General features: G+C 48.2%; 1 protein-coding gene across 3 annotated transcripts in view; it reads right to left on the bottom strand.

The window, feature by feature from the left end:
- Kdf1 (keratinocyte differentiation factor 1) overlaps positions 1–5008 on the bottom strand; it is a 12782-nt gene extending 7774 nt beyond the window's left edge. For 2 of the 3 annotated variants that reach the window (XM_031378973.1, XM_031378975.1), the window contains exon 1: positions 4812–5008. The gene's annotated coding sequence lies outside the window, so the exon portion shown is untranslated. Of the gene's footprint in view, positions 1–4752 lie in introns of all 3 variants that reach the window. The other variant, XM_031378974.1, reaches the window with a different exon arrangement.
- Positions 5009–8769: the final 3761 nt, after the last annotated feature.

The following is an 8769-nucleotide window of genomic DNA, read 5'->3' as shown; positions in this document are numbered from 1 at the left end:
GGGGGGATGCCAAATGATCTTTGTGAATTGGAGGACAATCTGGTCTATGTAGAGAGTCCAGGGCTATATACTATCTCAAGACAACCCAAACCTCCCAGGATGAAGCATGTGGAACCTGAAAGGACAGCTGATCTCAGATGAGCCACTGAGGAGCCCTGAGGGTGATGCAATCCCATACTCAGGAGGGCCTTAAACAAGGGGAGGCTTTGCTGGGCAGTAACTGTCCTTAGCCTGTATTTTAAGCCACTGTGCTAGAAATGGAACACAGGCTGATATTCTGGAATAGCAGCCAGGCTCTTAAACTGCTGAGCCATCTCTCCAGCCCATTTACCCTGTGTTTTGAGATGTTGACCCTTTAACCTTGTAACCTGATCTAATCACTGAGTCCTAAGGCCTAGTAAGTAATACGAAAGGAACAAAGCTGTGGACACCAGGATCTCTGCCTTCTAGTTCCCATTCTGGCCCTTATAAATTGTGTGCCTAGAGCGAGCAGTGGTGACATACATCTTTAATCCCAGCACTTGGAAGGCAGAGGCTGGCAGATGGATTTCTGAGCTCAAGGCCAGCCTCGTCTATAGAGTAAGTTCCAGGCTAGCCAGGACTACACAGCGATACTCTGTCTCAAAAAACAACAACAAACAAATAAACAATTTATTGCATGCCTTGGACAAAACAGTGCCACCTCCACAAACAGCAAATGCCACTAGAACTCCTGTTCTGACCTCTTATACTTGCTGCATCCAGTGGCAGATTTAAGCCCCACAAGGCTAGAGAGATCTCCCAGGTGCTGCTTTAAGCAAATAATCAAAGGCAACGCCACCAACAGTGAGATGAAATGACATCAAATAAAGGAAGGACACGTTGTGACACACACTGGGATGTGACCTTGAGGAGAGGGCAGAAAGCCTGGTTTCAGAGACTTGTCATTTAATTCCAGTGTGGTCTGCATAGGGCCAAGGATCAGGAGGAAAAATGGGGATAACCAGTGCAAATAGAAAACATCCTGCCGGGCGGTGGTGGCGCACGCCTTTAATCCCAGCGCTTGGGAGGCAGAGGCAGGTGGATTTCTGAGTTCGAGGCCAGCCTGGTCTACAGAGTGAGTTCCAGGACAGCCAGGGCTACACAGAGAAACCCTGTCTTGAAAAACCAAAAAAAAAAAACAAAAACAAAAACAAAAAAACAAAAACAAAACAAACAAACAAACAAAAAAATCCTATATTTACATGTAATATATCTAATCTTATATTTATTTATTTTGGTTTTTCAGGACAGTAGCCCTGGCTATCCTGGAATGAACTCAGTCTGTGGTCAGATCCACCTGCCTCTGCCTCTTGAGTGCTAGGATTTACACCCAGCTGAATGTATGTATGTAAGTATGTATTTGAGACAGAGTCTCACTATGACAGAGTTCCTAGCTGTCCTGGAACTTGCTAACTGGGCTGGTCTTGAACTCAGAGATCTACCTGACTTTATCTCCTGAGTGCTAGAACTAAAGGTGTGCCAGCTGAACCAGATGTCCAACCCCAGATATATTTCTATGAGAAGCAGAATAGCCTGGTACCAATGCTTAGAGTCAGACGCTATAGTTCTTAGGGGTAGAGGGACACACATCGGAAGTGTGAACATCAGTGGCTTAAACCAGCCAGCCAGCACATGCCTAGACAGCTCATGTAGAGACAAGGAATATTTGTTGTGCTGGATGAGGACCCAGGATTCCTTCTTCCTGAAACTTTAGTCTTCTCTGGGGTCTACTCAGCTTTCCTTCTCCAAGGACCTCAAGGACCTCTAGCCAGATGGGAGCCCCTCTTTTTGTACCCCTCTGCTGACTCTCTAGCCCCCTTTCTGCCTCTAGGCCTAGAATAGGGCCAGTTTTGGAAGGTACTATCATGGCACAAACACACTCCATGTGACTTTATGGTAGGGTAAGACCACTGGGGAAAAGACCAAGTCTTAGACTCTAGGCGATCAGAGCTGGAACTAGCCATCAGGGAGCAGTGTGTGCCTGTGTGGGAAGTGCATAAAGGGAAGGAGGCAATCTCCCTCTGAACACCTCTCACCCGGCTGCTCTGTTTAAAAAAAAAAAAAAGTATACAAACAAATTGTATTAAGTGACTTTAAAGTTCTTCACAATTGAATGTGGTGGCACACAGCAGTCATTCTAGTACTACAAAAGCTGAGGCAGGAGGATCATGACTTTGAGATGAACACATACTATAGCAAGACTCCATTACAACAAAACAAAATGTTCTTCACTCTATGGACAAAGTGGTAAAACAGACTAGCTCCCTCACCTCAGGAGCCCCACCTCCGGTGAAAGTGACTGCAGACAGCTTTTATTGCTTTAACCGTGTTGCCTGTAATAAATCTATTAATTCTCAAGGCCTTCTTAGTATTATTCCACTCTACTGAAGCACAAAAGTTAAGTAAGTTGTCCAAAGTCACACTTGTTTCTTTCTTTTGGCTGTCCTGGAACTCACTCTGTAGACCAGGCTGGTCTTGAACTCAGGAATCCTCCTGCCTCTGCCTCCCAAGTGTTGTGATTAAAGGCATGCGTCACCACTACCTGGTACACTTGTTTCTTTTTTTTGTTTTTGTTTTTAAAGATTTACTTATTATTATATATAAGTACACTGTAGCTGTCTTCAGACACACCAGAAGAGGGCATCAGATCCCATTACAGATAGTTGTGAGCCACCATGTGGTTGCTGGGATTTGAACTCAGGACCTTTCAGTCAGTGCTCTTAACCGCTGAGCCATCTCTCCAGCCCCACACCTGTTTCTTAAGATAGGCTCTTATGTATCCCTGGCTGGTCTCAAATTCACAATGTAGCTGGGAATAAGACTGAGCCACTGATTCTCCTGCCTTCACAAGTGCTGGTTTATGCATAGCTGGGGATCTAACTCGGGTGTAATGCACGCTAAGTGTCTACCAATAGAGCCCTACCCCAGGCCCCCACAAGCACACTCCTCTTTGTACTCAGACCCTCATTCCACTCCTCACCCAAGTTCTCAAGAGGGTTCCTCTACTACCCCATCGCCTAGAGTCTCACCATCCATCCTCGGCACCCACATACTGACCATCCACTTTGTGGGTCTGCGGGACACTAGGCTGGGTCACTGTTTCTTGCCCCGCCATCAAGGCTTTAGGACCGACTACTAGTCATTCATTACAGTTGTATCCAACACATTTCCACAGGCCGGCACTGAGCTTAGCACTGAGGAAACAGCAGTGAGTGGGCTGGAAACTGGCTCTAGCCAGAGACCTTCCACGTTATTCAGTCCTTACAACTGCCATGTGAATAATTTACTGTCACTGCACAGTTCGGGAATCTGAAGCTCAGAGAACAGAGAGGACAGATCAAGTGGGCAGGCTGAGAAGGAACAGGATTTGTTTTATGGTAAGCCAGGCTCTTCACCCCAGGTACTCTGCTCCGTGCCACATCTCCAGTTAGGAACAAAAGGAGAGAGAAAGAGAGCAGGGGTAAGCCAGGTTTGTTGGCTCCCTCTGGTAATTTCAGAACTAGAAAGGCTGAAGCAGGCAGACTCCTTGAGTTCAAGATCAGCCTGGGCTACCCAAGAGAAACCCTGTCTGAAACCCAAACAACCAAGCAGTCAGACTTCCTTTTTGTGGTTTGGGTAGTGCCTTGCCTCAGCACCTCTTCGAACCATCCATCTGTACCTTCCTTTTCCCACTACTGTCCCTGGTCCATCCCTTCTGCCAATTCAGTGACACTGCTCACTTCATTTAGTGGGATCAATTTTTGCCTCTATTTTGGTCTGGGACATGACTCTTGTCCCGGCTTCCTCATCTTTAAATAAGTTCATTTTAGAGTAGTGAGGGGGCCCGTGTCTGAAGATTAGGAATTCAAAGTCATCCTTGGCTGCATATTGGATTCTCGTCTAGCCTGGGCCATGTGAGACCCCCGTCCCAAAAAAGCAATACAAAATATACATTAAATTAACTTAAATGTAATTATAAATAAATAAATAATAAACCAATGTGATGTAAAATAAAAATGGAAAAAGCTCATCTCTCAAAAGGGGAGAGATTAGTGTCCTTGGGGGTGGAGCTCGGTGTTTAGGGAAAGCCTGGGAAGACACTCTCTTGGCATTCTCTCCTCACTCGGTGGCATTCGAAGGCATCCCAAGGATGCCTCAAGGTCTGGCGGCCCCAGGACTCTCTGACTTCTCACTGCCTTCACCTTTCCGACAGTCCCCGCAAAACACAGAGACAGACAGATAGACAGACAGACAGACACACACACACACACACTCGGGGGCTCTCCATGGGATCTCCTCCCTGTGTCCACCGGACGAGCTGGCTGCAGCAGCCTCTGCCCAAGCAAACTTAGGGTCGGGAAGCCGCGGTCAGCTCAGCTCGAGCGAGCTCAGGACACGGTGCACCCCGCAGGCGCAGCCCCAGCCGCTCTCCTCTGCAAGCAGGAGCCGCGTCCAGGCGGCGGGGAACGCGCTGCCGTCGGAGCGCGCACCGCCTCGCTTGCCACCAGCGCCACGGCCCGCGACTCCCGACGCTGTCCCACGTCCGGTGCCCGGTCCTAGCACCCCAGGCCTCCCGACCCGCACAGCCCCGCGCCCATTCGGGCCGCTCCGGCCGGGCCCGCGCACCCCGGAAGTGGACGTCGGGGCCCGGGGAGCGGGGCCTGCGGCCTGCCGCCGTTCAGGCGCGGCCTCCGGGGTCACCCACCCGGGGCTGCACCGCTCCGCGCCCCCGCGGACCCGCGCCGGACTTACCTGCCCAGCCAGGTGAGCCGCCTCAGCTCAGCCCTTCCCCCGCCCCCCTCTGCACTCACCTGGGTCGCAGGTAAGCGTCTCGCGGAAGCGCGGCACGGGTCGCCGCTGGGGACACACTTCCTGGCTCCGCGGAGCGCCGCCGCGCACCTGGCCGAGGCCCCGCCCAGCCCCGGCCTAGCCTGGAGACTGAGGCCCTGAGAACCTCCTGGACGCGGCTCCTGAAAACACAGGTCCCCTCTCCGCTCTACGATCCAGAGTCCTGGAAGTGTCGGAGAGCCCATGGAGTGCCTACCAGGCCTCAAAGCTCCTACTCAAAGAGCATGGCTCCTGGGATGCCGTCCCAGACCCCAGAGTCCCTAGCTCTGTCCTATGGAACAATTCTCTGCGCTCTTTATGATAGTCTCCAGCAAACTGTTGCTTTCCTGTCTTTTGTCTCCTCTTTTTAGCCTCTGACCTTGAGGGTAAGGGCTGGTCTTGTTTCCCTAGTACAGGGCCTGGCACATACCAGATGCTTAGGAAATATCTAGGTGATGATCGGTTGTCAATCTGCCTGTCCGTCTACATATTCAGTTATTTAGGTTTCTCGTTTTTACATTATTTTCATATGTATGGATGTCTTGCCTACACGTATATCCGTGTATCACGTGCATGCCTGATGCCCACAGGGGTAAGGGAGCAGAGGAGGATATGGGATCCCCTGGAACTGGAGTTACAGAGGGTTGTGAGATGTTATGTGAGTACTTGAGAACCCAGCTTGGGACCTTGGGACTTGGAAGGGCAGCCAGTGCACTCTGAGGCTGAGCCATCCCTTCAGCTCCTCTTTTTTTAGGTCTTCTAGCCAAGCATCAACCACATCCTATCCTTCTTCGAGTTGAGATCAGATTGGATCAGGTATGTTCTGAAGGGTGCAGCAGTAGATTGTTTAGGTTTTCTGAGATAAAATCTCATGCATCCCAGGCTGGCCTCTCGCTCACTATGTAGCCAAGGCTGGCCTGGAACACTTGCTCCTTCTACCTGTGGGGTGCTAGGATTACAGGCATGTACCTCCACACCCAACAAAGACCCTGCTATCTTTCTTTGCCCTAGGCCAGAGCTAGGGGCTTCCGGTTGGCTGACCCGTTCACCTTCTCTTCAGTTTTTGCAAATAGGCAGGTGAAAACAGGAACCTCAGATTGCAGAGACCTTGAACCCTGAATAGGGGGAAGAATTAAGGCCCTGTGGTCCTTAGAGGCACGTGGAGAATGACAGAGGGGGCCAAAAGCCGTTTCCCTAGGAAGGCCCCCTAGGAGTCTACGGCATTGGGTGGTAGGAATTCTGGGCTTACTCTACCCTGAGCATCTGCTCTCCTTATCAATGGATGAATAACTGGACACCAGTGCTGACTGATGTGAGTGATGAGGGTCTCTAAGGTCCCCGCTAAACCCCTTACTTCCACCAGCCTCTGAGATATAAATTTCGTTCATGGTAGCCCCAAACTGGGACCATACAAATGTTACTGATAGGAGATAAAGAAATGTGTGGGGGCTGGAGAGATGGCTCAGTGGGTAAGAGCACTGACTGCTCTACCAAAAGTCCTGAGTTCAAGTCCCAGCAACCACATGGTGGCTCACAACCACCTGCAAAGTGATCTGATGCCCTCCTCTGGTGTGACTGAGAGAGTGACAGAGTACTCACATATATAAAGAAAATAAATAAATCTTAAAAAAAAAAAAAGAAATGTGTGAAGTATCTGTGAGTCAAAGATTATCACGCACACACACACACACACACACACACACACCCCACATTGCTGATGTAGAAACTGATGCAGAAGGGAGACATGACAGAAAAGAGTTGGCAAGAAATGTTTGACATGGGCAAGTCATTTTCTGTCTTCCAGTTTCCTCTCTGTAGATGTGGACATTTCTTTCTTTTCTTTCTTTTTTTTTTTAAAATATTTATTTATTTTATGTATATGAGTACACTGTCACTGTCTTCAGACACACCAGAAGAGGGCATTGGATGGTTGTGAGCCACCAATTCTATTGCTGGGAATTGAATTCAGGACCTCTGGAAAAGCAGTCAGTGCTCTTAACCACTGAACCATCTCTCCAGCCCCCAGATATGGACATTTCTATCCAGATGTGCTGGTATGTGCTTTTAATCCCAGCACTCTGGAGGTAGTGAGAGATGATCTCTGTGAGTCCCAGGCCAGCCTGGTCTACAGAGTGAGTTCTAGGACAGTCTGGGCTAAGTAGAAAGACCCTGTCTCAAAAAGTACATAAATAAGGGGCTGGTGAGATGGCTCAGCGGGTAAGAGCACTGACTGCTCTTTCGAAGGTCCTGAGTTCAGATCCCAGCAGCCACAGGGTGGCTCACAACCATCTGTAATGAGATCTGATGCCCTCTTCTGATGCATCTGAAGACAGCTACAGTGAATTACGCCAGCAGGGTCGGAGTGAGCGGGGTCAACAGAGGTCCTGAGTTCAATTCCCAGTAGCCACACACATGATGGCTCACAGCCATCTGTACAGCTACAGTGTACTCATACACATAAAATAAATAAAATAAATCTTTAAAAAAATACATAAATAAGTAAACAAACAAATTAAAAAGAAGGTTCCTTTGTCAACTGGGGAGGATGAAGAAAGTCACACATGGAAATAACAGATTTGGGAGAAATCCCTGTGGCAAGTGCACATAGTGTGCTTTTCCCAGCAAAGGCCCGATAGCAGGCCTTCCCACAGTATATCACATTTCCTTCTGGGGCAAGGAGCACACCATATTCTCCTTTGGAACTCAGAAAATGAGTCCCATGGTGTACAGTGGCACTTCTGTGCACTCTGAGACGAGCAAGGCCTGTTCTAGGGCACATTCATGAGACGCTCTTGCAGTACTGTGCTGGAAGGAAGTGTGTACAAGGGACTGGTAGAAACTATTCAGCCAGGTGGCACACATCTTTAATCCCAGCACTTGGGAGGCAGAGGCAAATGGATCTCTGTGAGTTCCAGTCTGGTCTACAGGATGAGTTCCTGGACAGCCACGGCTACCCAGAGAAACCCTGCCTCAAAAACCAAAGAAAAAAAAGAAAGAAAGAAAAGAAACTCTTTCAGCAAGGTGTTCTGCCACAGCCTGACATCCCAGCACTTGGAAGGTGGAGGTAGGAAGATCAGGAGTTCAAAGCCATCCTGGGCTATAGGAGACTGTCTCAAACAAGCAAACCAAACAAGCAAACAAAAACCATTGTTCATAGTGGCCTCAGAAAACACTGCTGACAGGAACTACAGAAGTGGAGAAAATTCACGCAGAGCGATCTTTGTAGAGCATAGGAAACAAATGGAGACCAAAAGTATGGCTTACTGTACTAGTCGTCCTTCTCATACAGTCCAAAACCAAACAGAACTGCTGTGTCTAGGCACAGTATTAGGCTGAATCATACCACATTGCTGTTATTTGGGCTACTTTGATCTAAAAAAAAAAAAAAGTAGCAAATTCATTTGGTCCAACCTATTTCATAAAACAAACAAACAAAGGAGACTCCATGGGGCAGATGAGATGGTTCAGTGGGTAATGGCGCTTGCAGTCAAGCCTGATGAGTTCCAATCACGGAAGGAAGGAACCATGGAAGTGGTCCCTGGACTGCCACACGAGCTTCATGGCATACCCTCTAAATGGATAAATCAACAGGTGAATGAATTTTGTTGGTGGTAGTTTAACTCTTCTTTTTTTCTAGATTTATTTATTATTATATGTAAGTACACTGTAGCTGTCTTCATACACCAGAAGAGGGCATCAGATCTCATTATGGATGGTTGTGAGCCACCATGTGGTTGCTGGGATTGGGTTGTCAAACAACCCAAGTGTTCAATGAGAGATGACTGGATAAGCAATATATATGAATATTGTTTAGTCATAAAAAGGAAGATATTTTTTATTCTACACCATGTTGCACCATAGATGAACCTTGAAGACATTTATGTTAAGTGAAATAAAGCATACAAGAAAGGACAAACACTGTATGTTTCCACAAATATGAAA

The sequence above is a fragment of the Mastomys coucha genome, unplaced genomic scaffold, assembly GCF_008632895.1.
Source record: "Mastomys coucha isolate ucsf_1 unplaced genomic scaffold, UCSF_Mcou_1 pScaffold18, whole genome shotgun sequence".
NCBI lineage: Eukaryota > Metazoa > Chordata > Mammalia > Rodentia > Muridae > Mastomys > Mastomys coucha.
Note: the sequence above shows the minus strand (reverse complement) of the source record. Positions and strands in the feature narration are given on the sequence as shown.